Below are 19,528 nucleotides of genomic sequence, written 5' to 3'. Positions count from 1 at the left end.
AGCTATGGTCACAAGGTAGCCTGATGCTCCTTTAAATATCAGGAAAGAGCATAGAGGTTGCCCTATTATATCCAGGCATCATATGTTCATTTGCTTCTGTTGCCAGAAATGTAGCGGGGAAAAGCTATGAAGAGCACGTATTCCCCTGGCTGGTTTCTTTTGCTGCAGTCAGAATGAAGAGCTAGTATCTATTTCTGCAAGTTTGGGCTTTTGTGAATTCCCGGGCTAATTGATTCTATTTCTGCTTCACTATCCAAACATCTCCCACTTGCATCTTTAAATTTTCATTTCAAATATCCTCCATTTAATCGAGAATCAATTTCTGACTTAAATACCTTTTATCATGAAAAATTGTATAAAAGAGTAAGTAAAAAATGTACTAAAATATAGTAGACCAGAACCATACAAAATATATAGTAAATGCAACATTTTACACGAGGTGTTTCTCTTGTGATGAAGTGTAGTACATATTCTCTGTTGTAGTCTGCTGAAAGTTCACAGCAGAAAGTGCATTGAAGAAACATGCTAGACAGGGTTTATTTTCAGTTAATGGAACATGCTGTCCTTGTTCTGTAGGTTTGAACTTACTTGTAAAATTTGAAGTAAATGGATGGGATCACAGCCTTGAAGTCAGAAAGGTCAGTGCAGAACGGTACCTTTTATACCTCTAGCACGTTTTCACAGAACCAAGACACCTGGGGAGGCTTTGCCAACTCAGGGGTTGCTTTAATTACATGGAGGCAGCAGGGAGTCTTTCATTTGGAGTAGTGCAAAAATGAGTCACTCACAAAGTGACACTTCTGATCCTTGGTGTCATCAATGTTTCTGTTTATGAGACCTTTTCTCTCAATATTTAAAAATGTGCTTAAAATACTTAAGAAAAAAATTTATGGAGAATACTGGAAAGGTAGAAATTTCTCTAAAGACGAAAGTATGTAGAAAAGTTTAAATCAAGGACTTAAATTTTCCTTTTAATTTTAGACTCTGAACCCATGCTTAAGTAGAGCAGGGATTATTTATATTGTTATCTTACTAGTCATTAAAGACTTACTTACTCCAAGTTAAGAAACAAACAATCCAGTCCCTCAGTGGATAGTCAGTTCTCATCCCCTTTGGCTCAATACAGTGACAAGAACATCTCAGGGAATACCATACACTGATGGAAATGAGTGACTATCATTAGTTATCATATATAAAACTATTATAGAAACTGTCACAATGATAGGATAACATCTTTTATGCAGCCCTTTGATGTAGTCAATTTCTCACAGAAATTTCCCCCAGTACTTTTTTGAATTATGGATATTGTAGATCAATATTTCACAATTTAGAATAGGATTATTTATTTTATATAGATAGCATTTTCATATTGTTTTTTGAAGGCCAAAGCCCCCAAAGAGAAGATGGAAAGTGTATGAGGAGAATATAGTTTTCTTTTTTTATTAATTTATAAAAGTTTCCACTTCCGCCCCTCCTCCCAATACCCTCCCATTTCCCCCACTCCCTCTCCTCCTCCCTCTCCAGCCCTAAGAGCAGTCAGTGTTTCCTGCCCTGTGGGAAGTTTAAGTTCCTCCCCCCTCCCTCCAGGTCTAGGAAGGTGAGCATCCAAACTGACTAGGATCCCAAAAATCCAGAACATGCAGAGGAAACAAGTCCCAGTGCCATTATCAATGGCTTCTCAGACAGTCCCCGTGCCGGCCACATTCAGAGAATCCGATTTGATCATGTGCTCATTCAGTCCCAGTCCAGCTGGCCTTGGTGAACTCTCATTAGATCAGTCCCCTTGTATCAGTGGGTGAACACACTCCTCACAGTCCCGCCTTTCTTGTTCATGTTCTCCCTCCTTCTGCTCCTCATTTGACCTTGGAGGCTCAGTCCAGTGCTCCAATGTGGGTCTCTGACTCAATTTCCATTCATCATCGGGTGAAGGTTCCCTCTGATCCTGCCTTCCTTGCTCACATTCTCCCTCCTTCTGCTTCTCGTTTGGACCTAGGGAGTTAAGTCCAGTGTTCAAATGTGGGTCTCTGTCTCTATCTCCATCCATCGCCAGATGAAGGTCCTATGGTGATATGCAAAATGTTAATCAGTATGGTTATGGGTCAAGGCCAGTTGAGGCACCCTCTCCTCTGCTGTCCAGGGAACAATCTGGGGATCTCTCCTTGGACCTGGGAACCCCTCTAGAATCAAGTCTCTTGTGAACCCTAAAATGGTTCCCTTAGTTGAGATATATACTTCCCTGCTCCCATATCCATCCTTCCTCCCTCCCCCCATCCCAATCACCCAAGGTTTCCCCAACCCTCCCCTACTCCCTTCTCTCTAACCTTCACCCCTTCCATCCACTCCCGCCCCCGTGCATCCAATGTTGCTTGGCACTCTTGTCTACTTCCAGTATCCAGGAGGAAAGCTACATGATTTTCTTCAGGTTCATCTTCTTATTTAGCTTCTCTTGGATCACGAATAATAGACTAAAAGACCTTTAATTATGGCTAGAATCCACTTATGAGTGAGTACATAACATATTGCTCTTTTTGGATCTGGGTTACCTCACTCAGTAAAGCGTTTTCTATTTCTATCCATTTGCATGCAAAATTCAAGATGTCATTGTTTTTTACTGCTGACTAAAACTCTAATGTATATATGTTCCACACCTTCTTTAACCATTCTTCTATTGAGGGGCACCTAGGTTGTTTCCAGGTTCTGGCTATTACAAATAGTGCTGTTATGAACATAATTGAACAAATACTTTTGTGGTATGATAAGGCATCTCTTGGGTATATTCCCAAGAGTAGAATTGCTGGGTCCTGAGGGAGGTTGACTCCCATTTTCCTGAGAAACCACTACACTGATTTCCACAGTGGCTGCACAATTTTGCATTCCCACCAACAAAGGATGAGTGTTCCCCTCACTCCACATCTTCTCCAGCATAGGCTATCATTGGTGTTTTTGACTTTAGCTAATCTGACCGGTGTAAAATGGTATCTCATAGTTGTTTTGATTTGCATTTCCCTGATCGCTAAGGAGGTTGAGCATGACCTTACGTGTCTTTTGGCCATTTGAAGTTCTTCTGTTGAGAATTCTCTGTTCAGATCAGTACCCCATTTTTTAATTGGGTTAATTAGAGTTTTAGTGTCTAGTTTCTTGAGTTCTTTGTATATTTTGGAGATCAGACCTTTGTCTGATGAGGAGTTGGTGAAAATCTTCTCCCAGTCCGAAGGTAGCCTTTTTGTCTTACTGACAGTGTCCTTTGCTTTACAGAAGCTTCTTAGTTTCAGGAGGTCCCATTTATTCACTGAGTCTCTTATTGTCTGTGCTACTGAGGTTCTACCTAGGAAGTGGTCTCCTGTGCCTATGTCTTGTAGACTACTTCCCACTCTCTCTTCTATCAGGTTCAAAGTGGAAAGGTTAATGTTGATGTCTTTAATCCATTTGGACTTGAGTTTTGTGCATGGTGATAGATATGGATCTACTTTCATTCTTCTACAGGTTGACATCCAGTTATGCCAGCACCATTTGTTTAAGATGTTTTCCTTCTTCCATTGCATACCTTTAGCTCCCTTGTCAAAAATCAAGTCTTCATAGGTTTGTGGGTTAATATCTTCCATTCACTTCCATAGGTTGACTTCTCTGTTCTTATGCCAGTACCAAGCTGTTTTCAATACTGTAGCTGTGTAATAAGAGTTTGAAGTCAGGGATGGTTATACCTCCAGAAGTTCTTTTATTATATAAGATTGTTTTGGCTATCCTGGGTTTTTTGTTTTTCCATATAAAGTTGATTATTGTTCTCTCAAGGTCTGTGGAGAATTTTGATGGGATTTTGATGGGATTGCATTGAATCTATAGATTGTTTTTGGTAGAATTGCCATTTTAACTATGTTGATCCTCCCAAACCAAGAGCAGGGGAGATCTTTCCATTTTCTGGTATCCCCTTCAATTTCTTTCTTCAAAGACTTAAAGTTCTTGTCAAATAGGTCTTTCACTTCCTTAGTTAGAGTTATCCCAAGATATTTTATTCTATTTGTGGCTATCATGAAAAGTGAAGTTTCTCTGATTTCCCTTCCTGATTTTTATCCTTTGTGTATAGCAGGGCCACTGATTTTTTGGAGTTGATCTTGTATCCTGCCACATTACTAAAGGTGTTTATCAGCTGTAGGAGTTCTTTGGTAGAGTTTTTGGGGTCATTTATGTACATTATCATATCATCTGCAAATAACGAAAGTTTAACTTCATCTTTTCCAATTTGAATCCCCTTGATCCCCTTATGTTGTTGTATTGCTATTGCTAGAACTTCAAGCACTATATTGAAGAGGTATGGAGAGAGTGGACAGCCTTTTCGTGTTCCTGATTCTAGTGGAAAGGCTTTGAGTTTCTCTCCATTCAATTTGATGTTAGCTGTCGGCTTGCTGTATATTGCTTTTATTATATTTAGGTGTGATCCTTGTATCCCCAGTCTCTCCAACACCTTTATCATAAATGGGTGTTGAATTTTGTCAAATGCTTTTTCAGCATCCAATGAAATGATCATATGGTTTTTTTCTTTCAGTTTATTTATATGATGGATTACATTGATAGATTTGCGTATGTTGAACCAGCCCTGCATCTCTGGGATGAAGCCTACTTGATCATAATGGATAATTTTTCTAATGTGTTCTTGGATTCGGTTTGCCAGTATTTTATTGAGAATTTTTGCATAGATGTTCATGAGTGAGACTGGCCTGTAATTCTCTTTCTTGGTTGTGTCTTTATGTGGTTTTGGTATCAGGGTAACTGTAGCTTCATAAAAAAAATTTGGCAATGACTCTTCTGTTTCTATATTGTGGAATACATTAAGGAGTATAGGTATTAGCACTTCTTGGAAGCTCTGGTAAAATTCTGCATTGAAACCATCTGGCCCTGGGCTTTTCTTGTTCGGGAGGTTTTTGATAACAGCTTCTAATTCTTCGCGACTAACAGGTCTATTTAGATTGTTTACTTGGTCTTGATTTAACTTTGGTAAATTGTACTTATCTAAAAACAAGTCCATTTCTTGTACATTTTCCAACTTTGTGGCATATAAGCTTTCGTAGTAAGATCTAATGATTCTCTGAATTTCCTCTGTGTCTGTTGTTATGTCCCCCTATTCATTTCTGATCTTATTAATTTGAGTGTTCTCTCTCTGCTGTTTGATTAGTTTGGATAGGGGTTTGTCAATCTTGTTGATTTTCTCCAAGAACCAACTTTTTGTTTCGTTGATTTTTGGATTGTTCTCTGTGTTTCTATTTTTTGATTTCATCCCTCAGTTTGATTATTTCCAGTCTTCTACTCCTCCTGGGTGAGTCTGCTTCTTTTTTTTCCCAGAACTTTCAGGTGAGCATTTAAGTCTCCAATGTGTGCTTTCTCTGTTTTCTTTAATTGGGCACTTAGTGCTATGTACTTTCCTCTTAGCACTGCTTTCATTGTGTCCCATAGGTTTGAGTATGTTGTGTCTTTATTTTCGTTAAATTCAAGGAAGACTTTAATTTCTTTCTTTATTACTTCCTTGACCCAGGGGTGATTCAGTAGTTGACTCTTCAGCTTCCATGAGTTTTTAGGCTTTCTGGTGTTTTCTTTTACATAAGTGTGTGCTTTTATATTAGGGACATAGATATTCAGGATTGAGACTTCCTCCTGATGAATTGTTCCTGTTATGAGTATGATATGTCCATCTCCATCTCTTCTGATTGATTTTAGTTTGAAGTCAATTTTGTTGGAAATTAGAATGGCCACACCTGCTTGTTTCTTAGGTCCATTTGCTTGAAAAACCTTTTCCCAACCCTTTACTCTGTGTAGATGTCTGTCTTTGTGGTTGAGGTGTGTTTCTTGTAAACAGCAGAATGTTGGATCCTGTTTTCGTATCCAATCTCTTAGTCTGTGCCTTTTTATAGGTGAGTTGACTCCATTAATATTAAGTGATATTAATGACCAGTGGTTGTTGATTCCGGTTATTATTTTATTTTATTTTATTTTGTTTAGTAGAGTTTGTGTGTTTCCCTTCTTTGAGTTGTGCTTGTGAAGGGTCGCTAGATGTCTGAGTTATTGTAGGCAGTGTTGGGAATGTTGGATTCCTTGGGGTGCCATTTTCCTTCTATTACTTTCTGTAAGGCTGGATTTGTGGCTACGAGTTGTTTAAATTTGTTTTTATCCTGGAATATTTTGTTTTCTCCATTGATAGTGAATGATAGCTTGGCTGGGTATAGTAGTCTGGGCTTGCATCCATGGTCTCTTAGTTTCTGCAGTACCTCTATCCAGGACCTTATGGCTTTCATGGTTTCCATAGAGAAGTCCGGTGTAAGTTTGATAGGTTTACATTTATAAGTTACTTGACCTTTTTCCTTTGCAGCTCTTAATATTCTTTCTTTAATCTGTATGTTTTGTGTTTTGATTATTATATGGCAAGGGGATTTTTTTTTGATCCAGTCTATTCAGTGTTCTGTATGCTTCTTGAACCTTTATAGGAATATCGTTCTTTAGGTTAGGAAAGTTTTCTCCTATAATTGTGTTGAATATATTTTCTGGGCCTTTGATCTGCAGTTCTTCTTCTTCAATCCCTATTATTCTTTGATTTTTTTTATTGTGTCCCAGATTTCTTGAATGTTTTGTGATGAGAATTTGTTGGATTTGCTGTTTTCTTTGATCAGAGCATTTATTTTCTCTAATAAATGCTTATTATTATCTTCAGCATCTGAGATTCGTTCTTCCATCTCTTGTATTCTATTGGTTATGCTTGATTCTGTAGTCTCTGTTCGTTTACCTAGACTTTCCATATCCAGCCGTCCCTCGATTTGTGTTTTCTTCATTGACACCATTTCAGTTTTCAATTCTTGAACTGTTTCCTTTACCTGTTTGATTGTTTTTTCTTGGTTTCCCAGTGTATCATTCATGGATTTACTCATCTCTTCAAACCTTTTCTTATACTTCTTATCCATTTCTTTACTCATTTCTTCAAACTTTTTGTTGTACTTCTCATCCAGTTCTTTAAGGGAGTTATTCATGTCCTGTTTAAGGGACTCTATTGCTTTCATAATGGCACTTTTTTCCACTTCTTCTGGATTAAGGTATTCAAGTGCTTCTATTGTAGGGTCATTGGGATCTGGTGTTTTCATGTTGTTTTTCAGATTGTTGGGGGAGTTCTTGCCTTGGTGTCTGCCCATCTCTTCTTTCAAATGCTCTCTATTGGATCTTCTGATACCGGGTCAGGTTCTCTTGTTGTACAGGGACTTCACTGACAGAATGCCTACCTTTCCTCAGGCAGACTATTGAAACACAGGCACTCCCTCCTGCAGGGTTGCACTCACAGCCCTGCCCAGTCCTAAAGGCAGCTGAGCTGGGGAGATCTTATGGCCCCAGGGGGAAGGGAGGAAGAGAGGAAAGTGTACCTGGATGAAAGCTGGGATGGGAGGCAGGAGAGCTCCGCAGGGTGAAGCCACCACTGCAGGGTTACCAGGTATTCAAGGGGATCGGGGAAAGTCTTAATTCCTCCTTGACAAGGCTTCTTCCGCAGGCCAGGAGCAAACTCACCCCTCCTCCGATGGATGTCTGCTAGAAGATTTTTGCCCCTTGCTGGTCAGGAATGTCCGAATATAGTTTTCTTAATAAATAAAAAGTGATTGATCAAAATACGGTATGAAACTGAAAACAACTATTGAAATTTAATATTTTAATTTGATATTTTTGCATAAGTTCATAAATTGTTATCTACATCAAGATAATAAACACAACTATTATTTCCAAAACATCATTGTATCTTTTGGTATCTCCACTTTCACACTCATCTTGTTGGGACATTGATTTTGTATCCTGAAATTTTGAAAATCTCTTTTTATTGTATTTTTGGAGCTCTCATAAGCTTTTCTAAATATAATTTTGGATGTGAATAGGGAGAGCATATAGGTGTGCTTCTTCTAACCTAAAAGGGACAACCTTTGGTCTTTAGCCATAAAGTGAGAGGCTAGTTGTAGGCTATTTGTAGATGTACTTTAGATAACACTTATCAGGAATGGAATATGGGTATCTGCAAATTTCTTTCTGTTTTCCTAACTTTCTAATATGGGTGCAAGCATTGATTTTTCCAGTGTTAAACCAGTATGAGGTCTGTTACAAAGAGTTCCTTTTTATGCATCTTGGTATCGTCCTTACCAGTTTTCTTTTAGATGTTATATCTTTTTATCCTTTATCCTCTTTTATTTCTACCTCTGACTTAGAGTAATTTGTTATAATACATCACATGTAATCACCATTTGGGTGTGAAATCCTTATGTGTGTTCAGATATATGACTTGAATACTTTTAATCCATCTACCCTTTGTTCACTCTGGCTACTTCCCTCAAATATGAATCTGACTACTTGAGGATGTCCCCACTTTACTAATATTGCTTCTGTCATTGTTTTTCTTCTTCTTTTGTCTATTTCCTTTATTCCAGTTGCTCTGTATCCAGAGTTAACTTGTTATTCTCTTGCATATAAAATTTTCTCTAATTCTGGTCGGTGTGATTTTTTTCCCTTCTCACACATTATGTTTTCATCTCTGGATGTTGCTTCATTCCCAATTTGAGTTCATTGAAAACTCAGCAAATATGAAACATCCTGCTTCTTCTCAAGTTCTCTGTATATTTAGCTCTTTATCCTTGGAGTGCTAACCAGACAGCTCTCCCATAACTAATTTCTTACTCCTTTAGTCTGGGAAACAACTGTTTTCATTTTTTGCTCTTTGTCTCTATGTACTGGACTAGACACCCTCTAGGCAGCTGGCTGGGTATGTCCTAGGTCTGCTGTTCACTGTCCCTGGCTCTCACTTTCTAATATGTAGATTCTGGAAATATATTTTCTGTGTTTTTACATTTAAAAACATTCTTTCAGATGTCACATACATCCAGCATCCTTTCCCTCTCTTACTCCACGTAGCCACAATAAACTACAAATCATGTCCTCCAATTTCTTTTGAAACAGGCCAATTTGGGAAATGCTTTCCTAGTATCCAAAGTCGTCTGCTTGAAAGCTTGTCATTGGAGCAGCTTATGATACATAAAAAGTAGCATTACCTTTTGTGGAAGATCTAAGAATAAAATTTATAAATAAATATTTAAAATATGCATACATGCCTATAAACATTGTATAGCATGGCTAAAGCAACTGTTCATAATTTGTTACTTCAAATTTATGGAGGTCCTAAGGTGGACTCTGTTTTCCCACTCCTTAAATCAACACCAGTTTTCTTTTGTTTTGACCGAAAGAATTTTGCAAAGATGATGCTGAGGCCAATTCTACAACCACATAGCAAGAGGCCTTGGCAGTTCAGCTATTTCTGTGAAACCCACACCAGGGAGAGTGAAAACAGGCACTTAGAAGGTGTTTTTGCTGAAAAGTGTTTGTTTCTCACCTGGATCCAGGATGAAAGCCTGGCATCCTGCCCTCATGCTGTGTCTGTCAGTCTCTTGTGCTTTCAGTGAAGGCACAGAGATAACTTAGTATGTATAACCTTTCATCTTGGGTCACATTAAATTCCAGGAAGAACAGAACTTCACAGGATAGATTATCTACCCTCTCCAATGAAGAAAATTATTCGTGATGGAAATGCTACACCCTTAGCAATTAGTAAATGAACAATTAACACAATTAACAGGTTTTTTTTTTTCCCAGAGTGACCACTGTACAGGACAAGCCAAGAAAATAATGGTCCAGTGATAGTTTGGAACACATCTTACCTAGGACTCTAGTTACAAATAGCCTCTTGCCTTCTATCTAAACCTCGACCTCATGTTGGTACCCTAACAATGATTGGGGTTATTGGGCCACTTTACCTGTTTCCCCAACTTGTGTCACAATGAATAAATCTCCTCCCACTGCTATTCCCCAGTACTCTTATTTATAGTTGGAATATTGCTGATGAGTAGCTGAGTCCAACTCTTTTATAACTACTGGGTTTTGTCTCAAAAGTTCTGATAAATGAGAGAAATTCTGGACTGGCTTGATGGAATCTCAGAAATCTAGTGCAAAAGAGACTCGTGACTCACGCTGAGGAGACCAAAGGCAATGAGTCGTCAACTACACTTCAATTGACTGTAGAATCCTGGGGGAGAGCCCAGTCAAGGTCAGCTAGCCCTGCTTAATGACCAGGAAATACCCAGATCCCCATAAAATTATGAGCTTTTTGCTGTTTGTTTCAAACTACTGTGTTTCTGGGCGACTAATTATCATAAGTAGCCAATAATACCACGTGTTTACAAATAGATACTAATGATCAGACTGCTGCATATATTAGTCATAGTTAATCTGCCTGTCTGGGTGACCGGTAAAGCAGGACAGCAACTTGTGGGATATTTCCAGGCTTTATCTCAGTATTTAAGTATCACCATTTTGGGTAATGATGTTTTTATTCATTAGTAACACAAACTATTATCATTTTAAAGCAATGTGTAGGGAATACAAACGTGATGTACTATCATATAATACATTACAGGTAAATTTTACTTTGAAAATTAGGACGTAGGAGGCTCTTGAAAGTTTCAAAGTTATGTGAATGATTTCTTCACATTTTAATAGAGATACACTATTAAAACTGTCTTCTAAATGCAGTTTATTGCTTTTAACAATTTACATTCAGTTTTTGCTGTAAATTCACCATTATAAATTATACAGAATTTAATTTACAGAAAATGCTCAAAAAGATTCCTGTTGTGAAATGCAGTAATTAAAGAGAAATTTTGAATTTTTTTTTTGGAAAAAAACAACATTCCCCATATTAGTAGGATGTGTATAGCTGTGTACCAGGTCTTGCCAACAGAGTCCAGACATAGGAAGTCTTTGCATGGAAAATCACCTTGGCAACTATGAAGCATGATTCTTGTGTATACATGTGGCAACCTAGTGTGATTTGTGCAGAAAGGTCAGCCCATTAAGTGCTTCACTGAGAGAATATTTGAAGGCAACATGATAATATTTTAAAGAGAAAATTGCCTGAACAATTATCTAGTACTTTTGGAAAGTCAGAGGGCAAAAAAAAATTATTCATAGAATTACTTGGGTTTTATAAAACTTACAATGAAGAATGATTCCTCTTTACTGTGTTTGATTAAGAGAAGCATTGGAGAATTTAGAATCATAGATCTTGAATATATAAAAAATTCATAAAGATTCATGAACCATGGAGTACTAATATATAGATATAGCCCTAAAAAACATACTTTTAAAGTCAATAAAAATACTGATGTGGAAAGGGATTTTAGTGTCGTTTTGTAAGGTCTGGACAATGATCTACTATATTTATGGTTTGATTATGTGCGAGTGAAGTTTACTAAATATATAAAGCTGAGGAAAAGGGAAATAGTAAGGAATATATAAATAGGTAGATGACAGATAGATAGATAGATAGATAGATAGATAGATAGATAGATAGATAGATAGATGAGAGATAGAGAGATAGAGAGAGAGATGGCAAAATACTATCAAATCAGGCATTCAAAACCTCCAACAGAAACTGATTGAGTTTGCTGAGGCTGTCAGCTGGTGCCTGATTGAGCTTTTCTTTCTCACTGTAATAATTTTTATTATATTATGGGATAAATATTGGTAAGCTATGATTAAAATGGCTTACTGTTCAGTTGTTTTTAAGAACACATTGTTTTCACTCTTCTGCTGTTTACCTGTTCTCTCCTACCTGTCACATAGTCAGGGGAACCAGCCCATCCCCAAGCAAGGAGTCTTGGGGGAGCCTGAGACAAGATGCTTGGGTTTAAAATGGCATTTGTGAGGAGCAAACTCCTTTCTAGAGCCAGCTGTTCAGTGAACTAAAATGGCACATGACCATTTGTATAATTAATAAATTTATAATTTTATAATTTAAGTCACAAGTGTTCATAGTACATCTATCATGCTTAGAGTTTAAGTGACAATCATTTAAACTGATAATGTTAATAAATATTATGCTTGTATTTGGGAAAGAGTGTAAAAGGAATGTTCTTTAAAAATTCAAAAATATAGTGTTACAGATTGAGTATCCTTAATCTGAAAACCTGAAACCAAAATGCTTCAGAATCCAGAGTATTCTGTGGGCTGGTAAAATACCATACATATTTTTTCCTAAGAAACTCTTTTGACGCAAAATTTTTATAGGTATTCTGTAAAATTCACCTCCAGGATACATAAAGTATACATGAAGCATAAATTAATTTTATATTTATATTTGTTTCATTATCAAGATAGTTCATTATATATAAGCAATATTTTAGTGTTTGAAAAATTCTAAAATGTAGCACTTCTGTTCTCAATCTCTTCAGATAACCGATGTTCAATCAGTAATAAAAATGAAAAAATTAACAATGTATGCTTTAAATTGAATATTCTAAGACATTCTCCTTGGCAATACTAATAAACATAGATGAGATAAAATTATCAATGACTTTACTTTTATAAGGAACTACTTAGAACATTGAGATCCAAGAGTTATTGCTAATATCAGAATTTTATATAATAGGGATAATTATATTTCTAACTAAATAGCCTTTACAGATATGACTGAGAAGGCTTTTGGTAAGGATCAGAAAACTATGACTTATAGGACTTATCTAAAGTACCAACCATTTAAAAAATAGTTTATTGCAACAGCCACATCTGTCCCATCTACTATTCTCTGAATGCTTTTGTACTACAGGTGACATAGAGAATGTCTGTGGAGACTGTCTGGGTTTATTTGAAAGTATTTATTGTCTGATCCTATACATTAAAAAAAAAGTCACTGACCTCTAGACTTGAGATGAACAGGACTCAGCACTGCCATCTCTGAATTCCTGGTCCTGTAGAAAATCCAGAAATTATGATCATACCATGAGGCATGTGCCCATGGAGAGAAAGTCACTTACGGATATCTGTTTCTTTAAGTAGTTGTATTACAAACATGGTCTTAGATTTCTCATCTTCTTTCCTTTTATACAAGTTCATAGTCTTGTTTGATATTTTATTTTTCAGACTTTTCTTGTAAATGTAAAGATGATTTGAAAAATATCAGTGATCATGCAATTGCATAAAGAATCTTATAAGTCTGCTTGCTTTGGAAAAAACACTAACCTGTGAGGGGTAGAAAGGCAAGCAGGCTCCCTACTCTTCTGTGTCTTGGCCTTGAATTTCTCTGGAGTCAGTAAAGTGCTGTGCTCCCAGGACATAGTTCTCACACATGACCGAGGCAGAGGCTTCAGCCACTGTGTCAACATCTCCAGTTTGTTATTTTCTAGGAAGAGGAAACAGAACTTTATTACCACTAATTTAAAACCCTCCCACCTGAGCATTGCCATACCAAGTCAGAGTCTATTTAAATGGTTCCCATTTATAAGAAAGAGACAAACCATAAATTTGGAGTGTATTGTACTTCATTTAACTCTGGAAAGTATGGTGATATCTTAGGAAATGACTGAAACTTTGGCTAATTAAAACCAAAAATATTTATTATTTCATAATGTAGTTGTCTTCTAAGAGCATCATTCTCAAACTCTTCCATGCTTCTATGGGACCACATTTAATGACTGTTTAGGGAACACAGAGTAAGACCCTCTCCTTAAGAAGCTTGTAATTACATTATATAGCATGCAATACAAAAGTCACTCATTCTATTTTCTTATTATGTGATGATCGTAGGTCTGGTAATTGAGATGTATACATTCATTTTAAAGAACCACTAAAAATTATTGAACAACATTTTAAAGAAATGCATATGAAGATCCTCATTCCTTCAAAAATCTATTTTTGTTTATTGACTTTTACCCCAGAGTTTGGACAGTCTTGATGTGTGTAGACTGTAATACAAGTAAATTTACATTTTAAGTGGAGCTGTGCTTGCATTTTTGCTGTTGAATTTATATCTGGGGTGATCTTGTACATTAGTTTCTGAAAATTCTGCTTAAAAACTATGGCCTGACTGTTGTTTATTGTCAAGAGACAAACAGGGCCTGTGCTTCTACTTGGATGAAAGATATAACGTAAGTGTTTTAGATATCTACATATCCTATTCATCAAAAACATGGCTAATGTTTGAATATGTGTTATTTTTGAAAAATTATGCCCAAAAGGAACATTTCTAAATGGAAAAAAGGAGGCAGCCAGGGTGCAAGAACATGACATGGCTGAGTACCTATGATACAGGATTATGGAAAACCCTGGAACATAGCCAAGGGCATTTTGAGGTAGAAAAGGGAGCAGTAATTTCTGAACAACTGCTCACCAAGCTGATGGATTTAGCCACAGTGGTCCCCGTGGCCTTATAGGACATGAGTCATGATCATAAAGTTGCATGAATAATACTTGCTGTGTGGGGAGAGGTAATGATTTTCTATGCAAGGAAAATTTTACCTTTAGTTCACTTCAACTATATTGTATTGAATACACAAAGCATTGATACTATAACTAAGAAATAGAGGTTTGTGATTAGGAGTAGTACAGTTTAATTTTTCATGTACTTATGTGGTTTTATATGCCACTTGAACGACAATAGACATTTTGTTTCCTTCACAGGGGAAAAGAACATAATAGTTTTACAATTACCAAGAGTAGGCTTGGAGAACCTGGACAAATCATTCTGTTCCTTAATCCAGACCCACTGCAGGCATGTCAAAGGCAAAAGCCGAATGACAGTGGTATAAGAAATTGAAACAGAAGGCAGATAATGCTGCTTTACAAATTTTGAGAAGGATTAAAATACAATTTGAAAGCAGAATTGACCAACAGGATAATTTGGTAAGATGTATGAGATTTGTCTTGGATCAGAATATAGAGAGATTAAGTGCAACCACTGGCGATATATGATCAGAAAGTGGACATAATACATCAGAGAGCATAGTCCTTTATCCACACACTGCCATAAGGTTGTTTTTCGGATTTACACATTATTATTGAAGAAACCATAATGAACATTAGAAATTGGGCTCGTCAATATTTTGTTCCCAAATGTCACCAGCAGTTACAAATAAACCATTTCATCCAACCATGGTTTTTGTGGACACTATTCTTATCGCCAGAGAAGGATGAAATACATGCATTGTATATTGTAATCTGAGTTACTAAGTAAGCCCAAAAGCGTAAGAATATTTTAAATGCACAATGCACAAATCACACAATGCACAAATCAATGCCTGCCAAGACATATAAGTAGTCATGAATGTCATTTTCATTTGGATGTTGTTATAATGGTGGGAGGATACTCTGGATGTAGAGTTCATCCTTGGTAAAGTTCTTGTTAACATCAGCAGTTGACAGCAATTCATGAAGTGTTAGAAAAATAAAACATCACACATATTGATCAACTATATGTGCCAGGTTAAGTGCTAAGTGAATCTTCTCACAATGTGAATAATTAGAGAAAACTATTGCATATTCCACTGTTCAGGAGATAAGAAGACAGACTTAAAACTTAAACAATAATGGAGTTGACAGATGTACTAATCTATGACACATATATATATATGTAAAATATCCATATACATAAAATGAAAATAAATATTTTAAAATAGTCACCCAACACTCTTTGATTGGATTTAAGGTCTGTCTACTCCACAAGATGGAACCTATACATAGCACCCTGTCAGAGACAAGAATTTGTGGTAGATGGGTCATAGACTGTAGGTGAAAACCTACTACTATTACTCTATGGACATATTACTAAGTGGGCATGGTTTTAAAATGACTCATAAAGACATGTACTGAGGGCCTGTGCATGAAAGGTAACCACTCTAACGGCCCAATCCCTGATCTGTACCTCAGCTTATATATTTTTTATTATTAGATGTTAATAGCCTTTGTAACATATCAAAGTGCATTGTTGATTTAAGCCATTATAATTTTTTTTGCAAATATGTTTACTCTCTCTCTTACTTACTATTTCATTCCCTTGTTTATATTTTGACAATGACATTTCTAATTTTAATGAATCCATGCATAATATGTATGTAAGTGTATGCATGACTGCATATATTGTTTGAATCCTTCTCTCAGATCTGCCTCAGGAACATTCTCTTTATGGTTAGTGCATTGCGTTTAAGTGCATTTTCTACACAGTCAGATGGATATATCCTCTCAAAACACCTCCTAGAATCTTTGTTAGTCTACTATTTGTATTTTGTCCTATGACTGCGACCAGTTCATGGAATATTTTCTTTAGATGTTAGAGAGAAAAAAATGATATTTTTTTCATATGGAAATTTAATTAGCTTAATATAATAATTAAACAAATATTTTTGACTCATTTTTAATTGACTCAATACAAACAGAAAAAAACCTTTACACACTAGTCTACAATGGCACTTTAGTCATAAGTCCTAAGAGTTATATCTTAATTTTAACTTCTGTTGGACTGGCCCATTTATCTGTTCTCTGGGCTATCCTACTCTGACTTCTTGATGTTTTCTCTTGATAACCAGAAGAGTACTACTGCATGTCCAGGTTGATTCTCAACTCTTTGGTCGACTGTGCCTTCCAAACACTCTCCCATTCTTATATAATTGTATTATAGTCTTGATCAATTCCAAAACAAAACACTCTGACAGATTTAAGCATATTGGGTTGAACTCACATGTTAATGTCAGGATAATAATCTCCTAATAAACCGCAAGTCTCTGAATATAACAAAATTGTGACTTATCTTTTAAAAATAATTCATTTAGTTTTAAAAAGAATTTCAGCTTAACAGATTTGTACCAATGAAATATTTTATTGTTTTATTGACTTTTACATTTTTCTCCCCTTCCCTCCCTTCCTCCCTTCTCCCCTCCTCCCCTCCTCCATGATCTTGTCTTGTTATCCTTCTTTTGTTGATTCATGTATGTCTTTCTTAGGGTCCTCTTTGTTGTCTAGATTCTCTGGGTTTGTATACTGTAGATTGGTTTTATCTTTTTCTTTGCTTTATGTCTAAAAGCCAATTATGAGAGAGTACATATTTTATTTTTCTTTCTGGGTCTGAGTTACCTCGCTCAATATGTTTTTTTCTAGATCCATTGATTTGCCTGCAAATTTTAAGATGTCATTTTTTTTTTTACCATTGTGTAGTACTACTCCATTGTATAAACATGTTACATTTCTTTATCCATTCTTGGTTTAGGGGCATCTAGGTTGTTTCCAGGTTTTGACTATTATGAATAATACTGCTATAAGAATGTGCATAGTTGAGCACATGTCTTTGTGGTATGATTGAGCATCTGTAGTGACATTTCATTTGTAATTTAATAAATAAAACTTGCCTGAAGATCAGATTATAAAACACCCCCACTGGTCAGCCTTTCAGACCAGGCAGAGGTAACACACACCTTTAATCCCAGTAGCCACACTAGTTGCCATAGAAACTGAGTGGTACATGCCTTTAATCCCAGTGGTGCATGCCTTTAATCCTAGCCCTAGGGAGGAATATAAAACTGCAAGAGACAGCTCACAGTTAGTCTCATTCTGAGATTCATGAAGGTAGGATTACCATTTTCAGACTGAGGTCAAGGTAAGAACCAGGGGGTGGCTGCTTTGCTTTTTGGATATTCAAGTTGAACCCCAATTTCTCTCTCTTAGTTTTTATTAATCATGCTTCAAGCATCCTTTGGATATATACCCAAAAGTGGTAATGTTGGGTCTTGAGGTAGATTGCTTCTTAATTTTCTGAGAAATTGTCTTACTAATGACCAAAGCGGCTATACAAGTTTGCACTACCACCAGCAATGGAGGAGTGTTTTTCTTACCCCATATCCTCTCCAGCATAAACTGTCGTCAGTGCTTTTGGCATTCTGATAGGTGTAAGATGGAATCTTAGAGTTGTTTTGATTTGCATTTCTCTGATGGCAAAGGATGTTGAACATTTCCTTAAGAGTCTTTATTGTACTAAGGAAATTTTCAAATGAGTGTACAAAACAATGGATTTTATGACATTTTGTGCCACATATATCATGAACTTTTCGATACATTTGGCTCTCTCATCCCTCCCCTTTGTCCCTCCTCACTTCTGTGGGTCTCTGTCTTGTTCCTAAGTAGTGTACCTTCTGTTTTCATGTCATATAAACCTATTGTTTCCTACTCCTATCTCCAATGCACATTTTCTTTCTACTTTCATGTGTATGTATGTATGTATTTCACAGCTATATTTTAATATAGATCACACATAAGAGAGAAATCATCTAAATATATAATATTTGTCTGAGTGACTTATTTTGTTTGACATGATAATCTCCAGGTACATTCATTTTTAAAATTATGGTACAATTTTATCCTTTTTTGGCTAAGTAATACTCCATTTTCTATATATACCATGTTTCCTTTATCCATTCATCTGTTAACAGACATCCAGGCTGTTTCCAGGGATGTACTGACCTAGGGTCCTTTATATATCAGAGTAGTAGAAGGACAATGGTAATTCCATGTTTAATGTTTTGGGAATGTCAATACTGATTATTTTCACAAAGGTTGCACTGCCTTCAGCAACATATAATCATTCTTCTTCTCCTCACCCTCATTAACATTTATAATTGTTTTCTTTTCCTGATTTAGTCATTTTGATTGGGGTAAGTTGGAACTCAGTGTGGTTTTAATCTGTATTCTCTAATGTGCAATGGCACTGACGATGTCTTTCAAATATTTATTGGCCACTTGTGTTTCTACTTTTTTATCATCCACTCTTTAATATTATTTGCTTTTAACTTAATAACAATTACATAAATATACAGAATGCATTTTTTATTAGTCACACTCTATTACTTTCTCTTGTCCCCCTCTTTTTTCCATTTAAAACCTGCTTTTCAGCTAGTACTACTTCCTTACTTGTTTGTGTGTGACCCACTGAGTTTATAATTAGGACTGCTTCCACAATCATGGATGGATGAAGGTCATTTGTTCAATTTGCTTTCTCACTTATTGGCTAGATGGGTTTGGTTTTCTGTGAGGTGTTTTTAAATGTCTTTCAATCATATTTTAGTTATTAATCTGCACTCAGACATAGTTGACAAAGATTTTCTCCCATTCTGAAGGTTGTCTCTGATTATTTCCTTCACTGTACAGAAGCTTTTCAGTTCATGCAATTCTGTCACCTGTTGCTATTAGTTCCTGAGCAATTCGAATCCTGTTCAGATGATGAAGATGTTTTGAGAATCTTTCTCTAGATTTTAATAGGCATGTTCTTTTCATGCCATTATACACAGTACCTACTTATTTACTTATCTGTTTCTTTTCTTTGTGACAGAGTCTCATTATGTTGACTAGGAAGATGACAAACTCTTACGCTTAAACAACACTCCTGTCTCAGCCTTTTGAGCTTCAGGTCCCTAACTAACCTAGCTGTTACAAATATCTCCCTTCAAAGTGTTCAAATATCAGTGCTTATGAAGAATTTGTTGAAAACAAAGAACCTATACTTTTGAATAACAAAAATTTATGTATGTTTTTGAATAACAAATATTTTATGTATATGTTCAATAAATTTTAAGCATATAGGAAGTATAAACGATATTCAGAAAAGTTCAATTAAGATCTCCACTATGGGGAGAAATATGTGTTGGGAATTATTGAG

At 36.1% G+C, this 19,528-nt stretch overlaps 1 long non-coding RNA gene across 4 annotated transcripts in view; it reads right to left on the bottom strand.

The window, feature by feature from the left end:
* Positions 1-1,521: 1,521 nt before the first annotated feature.
* Positions 1,522-19,528, bottom strand: part of LOC125413781 (uncharacterized) — a 39,315-nt gene continuing 21,308 nt past the window's right edge. For all 4 annotated transcript variants that reach the window (XR_015739059.1, XR_015739060.1, XR_015739062.1 and 1 more), the window contains exons 3-5: positions 13,075-13,234; positions 7,392-7,603; positions 1,522-1,989 (exon numbers count right to left, since the gene is read on the bottom strand). This is a non-coding gene — a long non-coding RNA (uncharacterized LOC125413781). The remainder of the gene's footprint in view (positions 1,990-7,391; positions 7,604-13,074; positions 13,235-19,528) is intronic.

This window comes from Myodes glareolus, chromosome 10 (assembly GCF_982192425.1).
Source record: "Myodes glareolus chromosome 10, mMyoGla1.1, whole genome shotgun sequence".
NCBI classification, from domain to species: Eukaryota; Metazoa; Chordata; class Mammalia; order Rodentia; family Cricetidae; genus Myodes; species Myodes glareolus.
This window is presented reverse-complemented; position numbering and strand designations above follow the sequence as displayed.